The following is a 16,701-nucleotide window of genomic DNA, read 5'->3' as shown; positions in this document are numbered from 1 at the left end:
AGTCCGTGGTAAGTACGAGTAGGTGTTAGTGGGTGAATTGATAAGTGGATAAAATGGATGATGGGTGGATAGGTAAGTAGGTAGGTAGGTGGATAGAGTAAGTAGATCGGTGCTGTTAGGAGTGCGTGGTAAGTATGAACAGGTGTGAGTGAGTGATTGAACAGGTGTGAGTGAGTGATTGAACAGGTGTGAGTGAGTGATTGAACAGGTGTGAGTGAGTGATTGAACAGGTGTGAGTGAGTGATTGAACAGGTGAGAGTGAGTGATTGAACAGGTGAGAGTGAGTGATTGAACAGGTAACAGGTGTGAGGAGTGATTGAACAGGTGTGAGGGGTGATTGAACAGGTGTGAGTGGTGATTGAACAGGTGTGAGATTGATTGAACAGGTGTGAGTGAGTGATTGAACAGGTGAGAGTGAGTGATTGAACAGGTGAGAGTGAGTGATTGAACAGGTGAGAGTGAGTGATTGAACAGGTGAGAGTGAGTGATTGAACAGGTGAGAGTGAGTGATTGAACAGGTGAGAGTGAGTGATTGAACAGGTGAGAGTGAGTGAGTAGGTGAATGATCCTGGAGACTCACCTCACCTTCCTTAACCATTACAACAAAGAGAGGTGAATATAATAGGTTAACTAATGGCAGAGGGGGGGTAGAGTATGTGTTTGTGTGTGAGTATGTGCGTGTATTGTCTTGGCATAGCGTCGGGGGTGAATATGGGTGATATACCGTTAGAAAATCACACCTCACAACCTGCCTCCACTACCCGCGCGGGACAGGTAAGGGGGTCCAGGTAATTGGGTAATGAGCGTACGTGGATTCGTGGCGGCGGCGGTGGCGGGGTGTGGTGACCCTGACCCTGCAAGTTGTCGACCGCTTGCTGGCGTGTCGATAGATTGATTGCCACGTGCCAGCGGTAGGATGAGGAGGAGGAAGAGGAAGGCGGGTCACCTCTCTTAACGACTCTTCACCCAAATACATCATCTGCAATCAATCCCTTCCCTCTCACCGTTCCTTCTCGCCTGTCTAAGCTTCCCTCCCTCCCTTCACCTAATCTTACCTTTCCCTCCCTCACCTTCTTCCAAATACATCACCTGCAATCAATCCCTTCCCTCTCTTACCTGCCCGTCCCTCTCACCGTTCCTTCTCGCCTGCCTAAGCTTCCCTCCCTCCCTTCTTCACCTAATCTTACCTTTCCCTCCCTCACCTTCTTCCTCGCTCAACTTTCCCTCGTTTATCTTTCCCTCTCTCTTACCTGCCCGTCCCTCTCATCTTTCCTTTTCGCCTGCCTAAGCTTCCTAACCTTCCCCTCTTCACCTTCCCTCCCTCATATCTTCACCTAATCTTACCTTTCCCTCTCTCACACCTTTCCCTCTCTCCCCTTTCACACCTCAAGCTTCCCTTTCTGTCCTTTCCCTCTTCACTTCCATTCTCCTCTCTAGCCTCTCCGTCCCTTTCACTTTTCTTCTCTTACCTGAACGTCCCTCACACCTTTCCTAAGCTCCTCTTCACCTTCCCTCGTTCAGCTTTCCCTCTTACTTTCTCACCTTCACGTTCCTCTCACACCTTCCAATATCCCCCATCTCCTAAGCTTCTCCTAACCTTCCTCTCTTCACCATCCTTTCATTCCTTCCTCTCCTAATCTAACTAACTCACTCCCCTTTCCCTCACCAACCTGTAATCCAGCTTCCCCTCGCCTATCTTCCCTTCACCAATCTTTCCTTCACCTACCTCTCCCTTCCTCAGTCTCCCCTCTGTCTCTTCGTAATCCATGGGGCTTGACGGGAGGATGGATGGGGGCGCTATATTGGGTGTGTTCCCTTGATACTGCATGTATAGCCAATGTGTTCGGGCTGGGAGTGAGAGAGGGAGGGAGGGAAGAACGGAGATATGTATGGGAGGTGAGTAGAAAGGAGAGAGGTATTGAGAAGGGAGTGAAAAAGGAAGAAGAGTAGGAAAGAAGGGAGAGAGGTGGAGAAAGAGGGAAAGAGGAGAGGAGGGAGGGAGTTAGGAAAAGAGGATGAACAGGGAGAGAGATGAGGAAGAAGAGAGTGAGGGAGAGAGGTAATGAAGGAGAGTAGAAAGAAGAGGTAAAGAGGAAACGGGGAGGGGGGGGAAGAAGAAAACTAGGAAGGAAGGAGGAAACAGAACGGGGGAGACGAAGAGAGCGTGTGAGTATGTTTGTGTGTGTGTGTGCGTAGGAGCCATATAACTGTACCATATCACTTCTTTGTACTGTTGGAGCGCGTATAAGCAAGCAGGCAGAGAGAACACACTACGCACAGCACTGCCATTCCCAACGCTTCCTCTCCGTATCAGCAGCTGGAGGGCGAAGGTTATCAGGACGAATGTACGATTATAAAAGTACATTAGGTATTAGAGAAAAAAATGTAGTATTGTATTTTTGATTTCTTGTTCCCTGATGCTAGGTTAGATGATGATATGGGTTAGGTTAAATGTTCTATCCATGTTAGGTATTAGAGAAAAAAATATAGTACTGTACTTTAGATCTTTTGTTCCCTGATGTTAGGTTAGATGATACTGGTAGATGATGATGATGAATGGGGTTGGGTTAAATGTTCTATCCATGTTTGGTATTAGAGAAAAAAATATAGTACTGTACTTCAGATTTCTTGTTCCCTGATGTTAGGGTAGATGATACTGGTAGATGATGATGATGATTGGGGTTAGGTTAAATGTTCTATCCATGTAAGTTCGTGTGTGTGTGTGTGTGTGTGTGTGTGTGTGTGTGTGTGTGTGTGTGTGTGTGTGTGTGTGTGCCCAACCTGTCACCACGAGGGTTATTTGGGACGCGCTGGACAGAAAAACGACAGTGACGGATTGACAGCTCTGAAGAAAAGAAGGAAAATCAATCCAAAGCCTTAGCGTGTCCGAAGGTAACAATGGGTCTCGATAGCTTGCTTTAAAAATTCGATATATAAGTCAAATAATCCAATAGGAACATTACTTTTTACTCATGTATATATCCAGAAACACTTACATTGATTACTGTTATGAAAATGTACGGTATTTTTACATTGATTACTGTTATGAAAATGTACGGTATTTTTTTTTTATTTGCATTCACGAACCTTTTTTTTCTTCTTAATCCATTTTTTTATTTATATATTTACTTTAATTTTTTCATCAACACCTACAATTCCTTTTTCTATTTATTTACTCTATTTTGCTTAATTTGCTTCTTTTGTTTTGTTTCTTTTATTTCGTTTGACTCCCATTTTTCTTTTTTTTTTCTTTACTTTGAATCTTTTATCAACATCCACAGTAGTTTCTTTTCCCGCACACCGCTATCTTCAAAGAGGAAAGGAAGGAAGGTATGAAAGAGAGAAAGGAAGAGAAATATGTAGGGAACGAAAAGAAAGAGGAAGGAAAGAAATATAAAATGAAATAGAACAGGGAAAGAAAACCAATAAAGTAAGGAACTAAACGAGATAATAAGTAGTTTGGTGGTGATGGGGCCAGGCAGGGAGGGAGGGAGATGAGGAAGAGGAGAAGGGAAGGAAGGAAGGAAGAAGAGTAGGAACCGTAGGAGGAAAGAGGAAAGCGATAGTTAATGGCTAGCGTCAATATTTTACGAACCATCTTTTTTTCAGTTTAATTAAATTCTCGACCGTTTTCATTTTTCATTACAGGCAGAGACCCCGTTCACTGGCCTTTGAGCGGGGCCGCGGAGGAACTAAGCAATGCCTGTCTCTAATATAAATACCTTGGCCCCGGGGTGAAACGTTTGCGTGTGAGCAGGATTCATTTTGACTTTGCGTGTGTGGAGTTTTGAAAATGTTATTAGTCTTTTCTTTCCTCCTGTGTCCATGTGTCCCATCTCCATACTGTGTCCTTTCCTCGTGTTTTTTCTTCACCTGTGTGGCTGTGTCCCATCCCAACCGGTTTCTGTTTCCTACCTGTTCCCTTCCTTACCTGTGTTTTGTTTCGCAGTGTCCCATGTGTCCCATCTCCATACTGTGTCCTTTCCTCGTGTTTTTTCTTCACCTGTGTGGCTGTGTCCCATCTCAACCGGTCTCTCTTTCCTCCCTGTTTTCCTTCCTTACCTGTGTTTTGTTTCGCACTGTTCCTTGTCTTCCTTCTTTTCTTGTGTTACGTCATCTATCAGTGTCCCATGCCTGTGTCCCTCCCATAATAGTGCCTCTGCTTATGTATCTTTCATCACCTGTGTCCATTCCCAGTGTACGTGTATCTCTGTTTTACCTGTGTCCTTTCCAGTATTGTTATTTTTGTTATTTACCTGCATTTCTTTCTTACCTGTGATGTCTTCCAGTGTCCTCAAACCTCCGTCCCTACCTGTGTCTAGTCTGGCCCCTTACCTGCCAGTGTCCCTTCCCTCTGTATCATTTTCTCTCACCTGTAGCGCACCCAATTAAAAGAAGGGAGGTTAGCAGGTTTCCTTAGATGTTTTGTTTTACCTTGTTACTGATGTCATCTCTTGTGGAATAGCATTAAAATTGGCTTTGTTTATACTTTTGGTTGTTATGTTCTGTCTCGCCTAAAAAAGCTGTTTGTCAGTGATGGAAATAAAATGCAAGAGCCCTTTGTAGTGAAATGCTATGTAATAATGGGAAATATTTAGGTTTTGGAACAACACACACAGCTCTGAGATATAGGACTGACGGTGCTCTGAAGGAAGATATGTGCGGTGAATGTGAGTCGCGTTCAGAAAGGGATTGATTTGGCATGAAGCTGAAAATATGATCGACAAGATGCTGAAGTAATTGCTCTTAGGTTACTTGTTCTTGATTTGAGGTGATCTATGTTACTGAATATCGATTTTATATTTGTTATTGGTTATCTGATGAGTTATTATGATTTGCTATTTTATGTTATTTCTTGATGTTATTGATGATATGATGGTTTATGGAAGGACTCATGTTGCTTTTCGTTGTTATTGTTTCCTCAGACCCTTCCCATAATCCCAAACTCGACACATATTTAACGGTACCACTTCTTCCTGGTCTTTTCTGTTTTCCACTCCATCCATGACCTCCTCTGGCTGCTAACACAACATTCCTACCCTCCGTACAACTACATGTGTTTCGAGTCGGTATCTTAGGGATGGTGTTGTGACGGGGAGGCGGTAAGGGGGTGAGAAGAGGAAGGGGGAGGGCATGCGTGCGTGTACATGGGTGATTGCTGGGGTTGGCGTGGGAACAGGGGTGACTAAGGAAGGTTGTTATGGGTTTTGACAAAGTTATGGCACGCGCAAACACACACACACACACACACACACACACACACACACACACACACACACACAAGGGAGAACATTTTTATCCGTGTAACGAAGAATTAACGAGCGAGATTTTCTATTTGCTGCCAAGACTCTCCCTTTGTTCGCTTTCCTTCAGTATTTGTTTGTTTGTTTGTCGGTTTCTCTCTCTCTCTCTCTCTCTCTCTCTCTCTCTCTCTCTCTCTCTCTCTCTCTCTCTCTCTCTCTCTCTCTCTCTCTCTCTCTCTCTCTCTCTTTATTACTTTTTCTCTATTCTCTATTTCGTTTTTTTTTTCTTTCACATTCTTCTTGTTCACTTCCATTCCTTTTTTCCTTTTCTCTGTTTTTCTCTTTCTCTGTCCCTGTCATATCGCGTCTTTCTCTTCCTTTCTCTCTTTCACACTTTCTCTCTCTCATATTATCTGATGGCTTCACGGTTTCACTATTAAGCACACTTTACGCACTCTATCACACATCAGCGAAATACAACTGTTCTCTATGGATCATGTTTACACCTGAAATAATGGCGTATTCACAGCTCCCCCGTCATTCATAACTGATCCTTGAAAATCCGGTCATTCCATAGATTTAACGTTTTATTATAAGTCATTGGTGAACTTTTCTTTTATAACCTGTCTTGTGTTGTATGTAAAAACCCTCGTGTTCTTGTCTTTAATTCCCTTTGTTTCCCTCTTTACAGGTGAGCTTCTGCGTCAGTGTCAAGGTGGTAGTTCTGAAGGGGTTGACCCGAGGCGAAGATTCAGGTAACAGGTGAGTTATATTATGCTGCCTCGTCCTTACTCCTCCTCCTCCTCCTCCTCTTTATCTCATGTTTCCTCTTCCTCTTTCTCTTATTTCTTCTTCTATTCGTATTTCTTTTGTTTATTTTCCTCCTTTTTCTTCCAACTCCTCCTCCATCTTTTTTTTATTCTTCCTCCTCCTCCTTTTCTTACACTTCCTTTTCCTCCTCATACGCCTTCTCCTCCTTCTTCTCTTCCTCGCATTTATTCTCCTTTTTCCAACTCTTCCTTTCCCTCCTCCTTCTCCTCCTCCTCCTCCTCTACTTCTTCATTCTCTCCATACAACTCCTTCTCGCATTTCTCTTCTTATTCCAACTCTTCCTTTCCATTTCCTCCCTCCTCCTCCTCCTCCTCCTCCTCCTCCTCCAGTCGTCGTCCCAATCAAGGTAATTCCTCCCGGCTTCCTTAATTTTCCACTTCAACGGCGTTATCAATTTCCCGCCGCGGCCCGTCAGTAGACATTTCTGCGGCGCGTTATCCCGAATTATTATGCAAGATTACGAGGGAGAGTTTAATCCCTCAGTTCCACCCTTTACTCCCCCCCCCCCCCCCTTACCTTTCCCCCCTCTACCTGTCCCCTTAAATACGTAGATTTCGTTCCTGTCATGTTTTTTTTTTCTTTTTTTAGTGTTTTGAAATGTTGGGAATGTTTTTAATCATTAGTTTTGTTATGTCTATTTCGTCTTATTTCATGTTGATAATATGTTCAGGCCTAGTTGTTTTAATGTTTCAGTGTTAGGAATGTAAATAGATGGATAGATACATAGATAGATTGGTAGATAATCAGATGGATCGTGACATGAAAAGCTATTCTCGGAGCACTAAATTGAATCTGTTACAGTAAACCGATTAATGATTATAATTCTCTAAGCGACGTCACTACAAAAGGCTGCGCTGAATATAATAAACTGAGCACAGGTAATCTAATGAGCTGGATTTAGCAAGGTGTGAATGGTCAAAGGTGAGGCCGCTATCTGCCAGGCGGAGGAAGAAAAGCTACTTGAGGTTCCACGAGTCACCTGCCCTTAGCCCCTTCGCAGTCTGTCTTATATGATTTTGTAATATAATACCCAGACCAAGTGAACAGCGACGTTTTACTACCATCGCTACTTGGCTTTGTGTTGTAATGTAGAATCGTGTTACAGGTTACAGGTTATGAGTGACGTAGGAGAACAAGGTGGGATGTCTGCTGATTTCTTACATGAGAGTATTATGTGTCGTATGATAAGACATTTCGCCGCCCAAGAACACATATTTGACAAGGCTTTCGTAGGAGTTGTGGTAATTTCCAGGAGTAGTTTTATGACCCTGGTGGTAGTTTGACCCTTCCTCTGTACCGTGAACCTAAAGAAACACTCATTAGAACCCGACTGACCCCCTCTTTGACCTTTAGAAATAGGTGATGTGAGCGAAAGAGTCTTATAATACCAAGCTATGTTAAAAAAGGGAGTTGGGAAGCAGCGTTAAGTACATGTGTAAAGAACTATTTGTCTTTCCCTACACAAGCATCTTTTTTACGGTGGAGGAAGCAGCTCAAGGGAGAAGAAGGAATAAGGAGAAAAAATATAAGTCCATTGATCACTTCCCCTATAAAAAAAAAGTACAGAAGAGTGAAGAACTATTTGTCTTTCCCTACACAAGCATCTTTTTTACGGTGGAGGAAGCAGCTCACGGGGGTCGAAAGAATAAGAAGAAAAAATATAAGTCCTTGATCACTGTCCCTATAAAAAAAAAGTATAGAAGAGTGAAGATCTATTTGTCTTTCCCTACACAAGCATCTTTTTTACGGTGGAGGAAGCAGCTCAAAGGGGTAGAAAGAATGAGGAAATATATAACCCCTTGATCACTGCCCCTATAAAAAAAAAGAGTATAGAAGTCTTTTATTTTGATTTTTTTTAACAGAAGAGGAGACAGTGCATGCAAGGGCGTAAAAAAAAAAAACTAATGAAAACAAAAAAAAAGCCCGCTACTTAGAAGAGAGGTCAGTTCGGGAGGGGAGGTGTTCTGATACTCTCCAAGATACACATGATATAAGGAAATTACAAGAAGCCAGATAGATTGCACATAGCAGATCCTGGGAGTGTTTTTTTTTACAACAAAGGAGACAGCTCAAGGGAACACAAAAAAAGAAAACTAATAATAAAAAATCCCTCTACTCGCTGCTCCTAAAAAGAATCCAAGGAGGTGGCCGAAAGAGGGGTCATTCATCCACTCTCCTCGCCTTCCATAAATATATCCATTCAAAACATTCATGCGAGTCCAGATCAGTTACATACCTGCGTAGTTTGTTCGGCTCATCCCTCTTGCAGCTGCAGTGGCCGTGAACTGTGTTATTTAACGGGTAATTACTTAGTTGGGCGGGTGTGTACTTTTCCTACACTTGGATGCTGCGTTCGGCGATGTCTGGATTCATCATCTTTTTATTTGCATCATCTGTGAGTTTGGATTATCTGTTTATTTGAATCATCTATATTTTTTAGCTGAGTAATACAGAATAATACAGAATAATACATTTTAATACAGAATAACACTCCCAGGGGCTACCATATGAAGGACGTCTGCAAAGCGCAAAAACAACAACAACAACAACAAAAAGCGCCCCCAGCATCATCTATTCATCTGCATCATATATTTTTTTTTCTACTCAAAGAGGCCGTTTGGCTCATCATGTAGTTAGTACCTCTGCTTCGTTGTCTGATCTCATTAATACTCCTAATTCTGTGACATCAGCAAACTTGTTGATGTCACTACAGGCGAGATGATGAACGGAAAAGAACGTGGATTTTTTTTTTTTTTTCTACAGTGAGACAAGCAGTGCCAGGGTACAAACAAGTGAAAACAACAACAAAAAAAAAGCCCGCTAATCACTGCTCCTATAGAGAAGTAAAGAAGAGCGGCAAGAGTGGGTGAAACTATGGGTCGTATTTTAAAACGGGTCGTATTTTAAAACATTTCGTCGCCCAAGTTCACATATTTGACATGGCTTTCGTAGGAGCTGTAGGCCTTTCCAGGGGTACTTTTATGACCCTGGTGGTAGTTTGACCCTTCCTCTGTGCCATGAACCTTAAAAAACACTCATGAAAAGCAGATTGATCCCCTCTTTGACCTTCCGAAATAGTTGACGTGAGAAGCGATGGTGTCTCAAAGTACGGCCCTATGTCTTACTGTATTACGTGAGAGTCCATGCCACAGAGCCCCGTCAGTCTGCTCTCACCTCTCACTGACCTTCGCCGACAGCACAACATTGATCTCATTTGGCGAGACAGATACACGGAGGCTTCGATGACCTTTGCATTGACCTCATCTATCTCTTGCTCCCCCTCGCTCCACCAATTCACGACATTTGACCTCTCTCTTGACCTCACTTACTCACTCTTGCCTCTTAATTCTAACCAAACAACACATCTTCAGCTTCTCTCTTGTATTCTTCTTGATTCACTTGGACGGTTTCCTCTAGAGTCCGGGTTGATGGGTGGTCTTCAGGACAGCATGTGGGTAGTTTTAGGCCACTCGGCGGTGACTGAAAAATCCGAGGTGGTAGCGTGGGGATTCGAACCCGCGTCGTCCATCGCCCGGTGAATGTGGGCCCAACACGCTACCACTCAGCCACCGCCTACCCATGCAAGGTTATGTAGAAGGAACTTGGCATGGAACTTGATTATTTTTTTGTTTTTTATCCCTTGTGAGTCGATAGGTGTGGCGTTCCATCACGACTGCCTCCTCCTCCTCCTCCTCCTCCTCCTCCTCTTCCTCCTCCTCTTACCTTCTCCCCCTCGTCTTTTCCCTCGTCCTCGTCCTTTTCCTCTCTTTCTCTTCCTCATTCTCTTTCCTCCTCTTCCTTTTCATCTTCCTTTTTTCTTTTCCTCTTTGTCTTCCTCCTCCTCCTCCTCCTCCTCCTCCCTGACATGCGAAATAGATGAACGTATAGAAAAGTTTATGAAAAATGAAAGTGATACATGGACGCTAAATTTGGTTCTGTGTCCCGCCTTTGATCGTTGTGAGAAGTGTTTGCCTTCACCTGTCCCCTCGGCCGTGTCCCTCTCAGGTGTGCTCGACTCGTGATAAAATAGCGGGATGATCCTTATTCACTTTATTCACTGCTGTTTTGAAGAGTCTCGACCTTTGTTCTGTTCGCTTTGTCGCCTCACTCATTAATTGTGTTTGCGAATAATTTTTTTTTTCTGAACCCCATTTTATTGTTTTTGGTGTTTCTGTGATCTCATTAGTTTTCCTTTGTTGTCTTGGGTATAAACGATGTATTTAGTCTGAAGTAAAACGAACTCACTTAAATATTAATACACAACATAAGGGGACTGATTTTCTCCTTGTTTGAGCCACACTTTTCGAGGGAAGACTAACCAAACCAAGATTTTAGCCCCTTGGCAGTGGATTTCCTCCAAGAAGACATCACCAAGCTACCGGAGTGGAAAAAAAGAGTGGCTGCTATAATTCAATGAAGAAAAATGTAAAGTCATGCACCTTGGGAGGGGAAATCCAGCATATCAATACCACATGGGAAACACTCCACTATCCACCACAGAGGCAGAGAAAGACCTGGGACTATAATGTTACCAGGCTACCGGTGAAAGACAAATCCGTACCAATCGCAGCGGACAGATTAAGGCTGAAAAAGCACTCCTCGAGCACCTACATTTTCGGCGGGTTTTAAGGAATTCTTGAAGTAAACGTAAGCAAACGTTTAGGCGCCCAACATAGGCTTTCGTAGGAATTTTGGGCATTTCCAGGAGTAGTTTATAGTGACCCTGGCGGTAGTGTGATCCTTCTTCTGTGCCATGAACGTGAAGAAGCACTCATGAGAACCCTTTTAATCTCCTTTTTGACCTTTGGAAATAGTTGACATGTGAGGTGGAGGCGTCTGAGAGTACCAGCCTTAAGGGGCTATCACACTGGGCAAATTTTCCGTGGATCTTCAGTCAAACCACGATTTCCGCTGGCGTGGTTCTCATATTTCCGTGGTTTTCTGACGTGTCCACGATCTTCCAAAGCTACGGTCGATTTCACTGAAGGACGACGGTATTACTCACCATCATCATCATCAGCAATAACAAGAAACAAATGAGAACCACGCTAGCGGAAATCGTGGTTTGACTGAAGATCCATGGAAAATTTGCCCAGCGTAACATCCCCTTAAGCCTCTTTCATGGCCTCTGCAATACCACTTAACATGTCCAGCAACTTTCCTCGTCTGCCTCACTTCAAGTTGCCTCACACTCACAAACTTCTCGACCCGGAATGTTAATTATTTTTTCATCACGGGAAGAGGTAGATCATCATTATTACTCGAGTCCAGAAGTATCGGATTTTGCATCTTGTGATTAAAATAAAAATTCTGACTTAAAGTGGAAACGTTTTTAATATTCTGGCCGTGATTGAAAAAAGCGAACTTCCGGCCGTGTTAAAAGTTCTGATGTCCGAGTTGCGGCAGACAGGAAAAAATAGGGATGAGACAACGTTACTGTTTCTAGGAATGAGACAACGGTACTGTTTCTGGGGATGAGACAACGGTACTGTTTCTGGGAATGAGACAACGGTACTGTTTCTAGGGGTGAGACAACGGTACTGTTTCTGGGAAAGAGACAACGGTACTGTTTCTAGGGGTGAGACAACGGTACTGTTTCTGGGAATGAGACAACGGTACTGTTTCTGGGAATGAGACAACGGTACTGTTTCTGGGAATGAGACAACGTTACTGTTTCAGGGAATGAGACAACGTTACTGTTTCTGGGGATGAGACAACGTTACTGTTTCTGGGGATGAGACAACGTTACTGTTTCTAGGGATGAGACAACGGTACTGTTTCTGGGGATGAGACAACGTTACTGTTTCTGGGGATGAGACAACGTTACTGTTTCTGGGGATGAGACAACGTTACTGTTTCTGGGGATGAGACAACGGTACTGTTTCTGGGGATGAGACAACGGTACTGTTTCTGGGGATGAGACAACGTTACTGTTTCTGGGAATGAGACAACGTTACTGTTTCTGGGGATGACACAACGGTACTGTTTCTGGGAATGAGACAACGGTACTGTTTCTGGGGATGAGACAACGGTACTGTTTCTAGGGATGAGACAACGGTACTGTTTCTGGGGATGAGACAACGTTACTGTTTATTTTGCTTCTCACAGTACTTTCCCTGTAATAAATTAAGCGAACTCCTGGTCAAGCCTTCCAGTATAATCAGTAAGTTTTATCACAGCGACGAAAACCAGGAAAATGTTTAATGATATAACCGTGATTGGGAAAAAAAAATGTTGGTAGTCTTGACAGTGACGAGCGAAGTGGTGGAATGTAAGGAATGGAAAGCATATCCAGTGTAGGAAAAAAATATGCCGGGACGAAGTTAGTGTCGCTGAGCCGAGCCGAAACAGACGAACATCAGACCTCAGCACAAAGTTTAGGGAGTCGGGTGAGTGTCCTGCTGAGTGGTGACTGCGAGTGAAAGTGATGATGACAAATACAACGTTAGCGTCAATAATAGTCTTCAATGCACTTATTATCAAACATCTAGGCGGCTCCGATGGCAGTGACTGAAGTGACGGCATAGTGTCCCTTCATTCATGGTCTTCGGAGCCGCCTAAACACAGGGAGCGCTCGTATAGTGGACGGATTTACCAGAAGACTTAGAGGGGGTATTGTTGAACGCTTCCTCCTCCACATGAACTGTTTCCAAAGGCCAAAAAAGGAAATCACTCAGGTTCTGTTGATTTGTTTTTAGGTTCATGGTAAAGAAGAAGGGTCAAACTACCACCAGGGTCATAAAACTACCCCTGGAAAGGCTCAAAACTCCTAAAAAGCCTCATGAAGTATGTAAGGTTGGGCACGGAAATGTTTAAGAATATGGCAATTAACACCGGCAGGTCTTGAGTGACTGGATGGTAGTCTGTGGATGCGAGTGTTTGTGGCAAGCGAAACGAGGCAGCCGAGACGTGTGTGTGTGGAGCGTGGCGAGGTGCGTGTCGTGCAGATGTAGTGAGAGTATGCTCCTCCACCCTGCTGCCTCCACCACCTCTGTTCCCCGCCGCTGCCCCGCCGCCTCCCGCCCGCCTGCAGCCGCCCGTCCCCGTGGTCGCCGAACTTCAACCTTCACCGGTACACCAGCGATGCGAGACGCGCCGCCACGCTACGCTGTGTCGGGTCTGCTTGGCTTACAGACCCGGGAAAGGATTGATATATATTGCGTTTTCTTAACCAATGTAAATATATATTGCGATTTTTTTTTTTTTACAACAAAGGATACAGCTCAAGGGCACACAAAAGTAAACAATAATAAAAAAAAGCCCGCTACTCGCTGCTCCCAAAAAGAATCTACTACTTTTTCATTTTCTTAATTAATCAATGTAAAGAATTATGGCAGTAGGCTCAGTAATAATTTTCTTAACTTGTGCATGACAGTCAGTTCAGTATTTATTTTCTTAACTAGTGTAGAGAAATATATCAGCGGACTCTATTCATTTTCTTAACCAGAGTAAAAAAATATGACATCGAGCTCAGTAATAATTATCTTAACTTGTGCTTGAGAGTCAGTTCAGTATTTATTTTCTTAACTAGTGTAGAGAAATATATCAGCGGACTCTTCATTTTCTTAACCAGAGTAAAACAAAACATAACATCGACCTCAGTATTCATAGGAGATGCTCACTTCAATTCTGCGTTCTTGTAGTCAACCAGAGATGCAGATTTCTAGCTATCAATGTCGTTTCAATGTTTTGTTTCTTCTGTTACCTATACCATCAGAGCTGCCAAGAGTAAAGACTTCCAGATATATTTAAACCTTATTCACAGACACGTGATACACTTCGGAGTCTTTACAGGAGCAGCGAGTAGCAGGCTTTTTTTTTTTATTGTTTCCTTTTTTTGTGCCCTTGTGCTGTCTCCTTTGCTATAAAAAAAAAAACACTCCCAGGATCTGCCGTGTGTAATCTATCTGGTCTCTCGTAGTTTCCTTGTAATTTCAAGTTTGTGTATCTTGGAGAGTATCAGAAAAAAAAGACTGAGGGTCGGGGGCAAGCGTCTGATGGTCTGGAGGTGCATACAAGGTCCCTGAAACTGTCACACAACCCTCAAAACACATCATATACTCGTCATCTCTACCAGTGTTTTGGTGTAACCGTTAAGGTGTGGTGGCCTTACCTGTCGGAGGCAAGCGTCTGATGGTCTGGAGGTGGATACAAGGCCCCTGAAACTGTCACACAACCCTCAAAACACATCATATATTCGTCATCTCTAGCAGTGTTTTGGTGTAACCGTCAAGGTGTGTGGCTTTACCTGTCGGAGGCAAGCGTCTGATGGTCTGAAGGTGCATACAAGGCCCCTGAAACTGTCACACAACCCTCAAAAACATATCATATACTCGTCATCTCTACCAGTGTTTTGGTGTAACCGTTGAGGTGTGTGGCTTTACCTGTCGGAGGCAAGCGTATGATGGTCTGGAGGTGCATACAAGGTCTCTGAAACTCTCACACAACCCTCAAAGCACATCATATATTCGTCATCTCTACCAGTGTTTTGGTGTAACCGTTGAGGTGTGTGGCTTTACCTGTCGGAGGCAAGCGTATGATGGTCTCGAGGTGGATACAAGGTCCCTGAAACTCTCACACAACCCTCAAAACATATCATATACTCGTCATCTCTACCTGTGTTTTGGTGTAACCGTCAAGGTGTGTGGCTTTACCTGTCGGAGGCAAGCGTATGATGGTCTGAAGGTGCATACAAGGTCTCTGAAACTGTCTCACAACCCTCAAAAACATTTCATATACTCGTCATCTCTACCTGTGTTTTGGTGTAACCGTTGAGGTGTGTGGCTTTACCTGTCGGAGGCAAGCGTCTGATGGTCTGGAGGTGGATACAAGGTCCCTGAAACTCTCACACAACCCTCAAAACACATCATATATTCGTCATCTCTACCAGTGTTTTGGTGTAACCGTTGAGGTGGTGGCCTTACCTGTCTGTTTCATGGCGTCACGGTGATTGGTAGGTACCCAGGTAAAAGATGCCGTCTCATCCTACGTTCATTGACTCTTGTGGTGACGACGCATTTTCACTCGGCATCCCTGTGTGTTGTCCTCAATCTTGCGTTATTTGCTTTTCCGTTCCTCATGCGGTGTATAGTGTGGTTCTCGTGAAGACATTTAGCGTCGTAATATAAGACATTTCGCCGCCCAAGAACACCTATCTGACAAGGCTTTCGTAGGAGTTTGGGGCATTTCTAGGGGTAGTTTTATGACCTTGGTGGTAGTTTGATCCTTCTTCTGTACCATGAACCTAAAAGAGCACTCATTAGAACCCGACTCGTCTCCACTTTGGTCTTTGAAATAGCTGATGTGGAAGGAAAAGTGCCTTATTATACCAACCTTCAAGTTTTCATTGTTTTCAGGATAGATGCATTTTTTTATCTACCTCTTCTTTCCTGTTTCAAAAGATTGTCTCAGCTGTTCCCTGTTTGGAGTCATTATAAGCTTTTTCCGTTAATCATTGAACTCTCCACTACTTTCAGCCATCATCAACACATCTGAGTTAGTCTAAAGTTTTCTTGTATGTTTTTTAATCGGTAATGCAAAACTCCTAAGCAACACGTACATAATCCCACACATTTACTGCTGAATACAATGTGATAATGTTTCCAGGCATTGGGGCATAACAAACAAAGGTGGATAGTACAGGTTTTCTTTGTCACGCTAAACCATCTGGTGAAAACTATCAGAGGGGAAGACAGAGACAGGCACAGAAAGACAGAGAGAGACAGACAGGGACAGAGACTGAGGCAGAGACAGACACAAAAAGACAGAGACAAAGAGACACAGGGACAGAGACAGACACAGAAAGACAGAGAGAGACAGAAAGAGACAGACAGGGACAGAGACAGATACAAAAAGACAGAGAGAAACAGAAAGAAACAGACAGGGACAGAGACGAAGACGGAAACAGACACAGAAAGACAGAGAAAGAAAGAGACAGAGAGGGACAGAGACGAAGACGGAAACAGACACAGAAAGACAGAGAAAGAAAGAGACAGAGAGGGACAGAGACAGACACAGAAAGAGACAGACAGGGACAGAGACATAGACAGATAACCAAAACAGGAGACCATGAAGGTAGTGATGCATGTTTGACTAACCGTACTGTGCTGAGGAAGGGCTACAATAACAGGTCTTTACAGTGTACAGGTGACGCACACACCGGAGACAACCGTGAGCGTGTTAATGAGTTTGAACAGAGCCACGCCTCACCTGTCCTCCCCCACACCTCCACCTTACCTCCCCTCTCCCCACCCTTACCTCAACCCCAACCCACGCCTCACCTGTCCTCCCCCACACCTTCACCTTACCTCCCCTCTCCCCACCCTTACCTCAACCCCAACCCACGCCTCACCTGTCCTCCCCCACACCTCCACCTTACCTCCCCTCTCCCCACCCTTACCTCAACCCCAACCCACGCCTCACCTGTCCTCCCCCACACCTCCACCTTACCTCCACTCTCCCCACCCTTACCTCAACCCCAACCCACGCCTCACCTGTCCTCCCCCACACCTCCACCTTACCTCCCCTCCCCCCACCCTTACCTCAACCCCAACCCACGCCTCACCTGTCCTCCCCCACACCTCCACCTTACCTCCCCTCTCCCCACCCTTACCTCAACCCCAACCCA

At 44.2% G+C, this 16,701-nt stretch overlaps 1 long non-coding RNA gene across 2 annotated transcripts in view; it reads left to right on the top strand.

Annotated features, from left to right (window-relative positions):
- Positions 1–13,285, top strand: part of LOC126987792 (uncharacterized) — a 46,300-nt gene extending 33,015 nt beyond the window's left edge. Inside the window, exons 3-4 of one of the 2 annotated variants that reach the window (XR_007741177.1) lie at positions 5,935–6,005; positions 12,915–13,285. This is a non-coding gene — a long non-coding RNA (uncharacterized LOC126987792). The remainder of the gene's footprint in view (positions 1–5,934; positions 6,006–12,914) is intronic. The other variant, XR_007741178.1, reaches the window with a different exon arrangement.
- The last annotated feature ends 3,416 nt before the right edge of the window (positions 13,286–16,701 follow it).

This window comes from Eriocheir sinensis, chromosome 66 (genome assembly GCF_024679095.1).
Source record: "Eriocheir sinensis breed Jianghai 21 chromosome 66, ASM2467909v1, whole genome shotgun sequence".
NCBI lineage: Eukaryota > Metazoa > Arthropoda > Malacostraca > Decapoda > Varunidae > Eriocheir > Eriocheir sinensis.
Note: the sequence above shows the minus strand (reverse complement) of the source record. Positions and strands in the feature narration are given on the sequence as shown.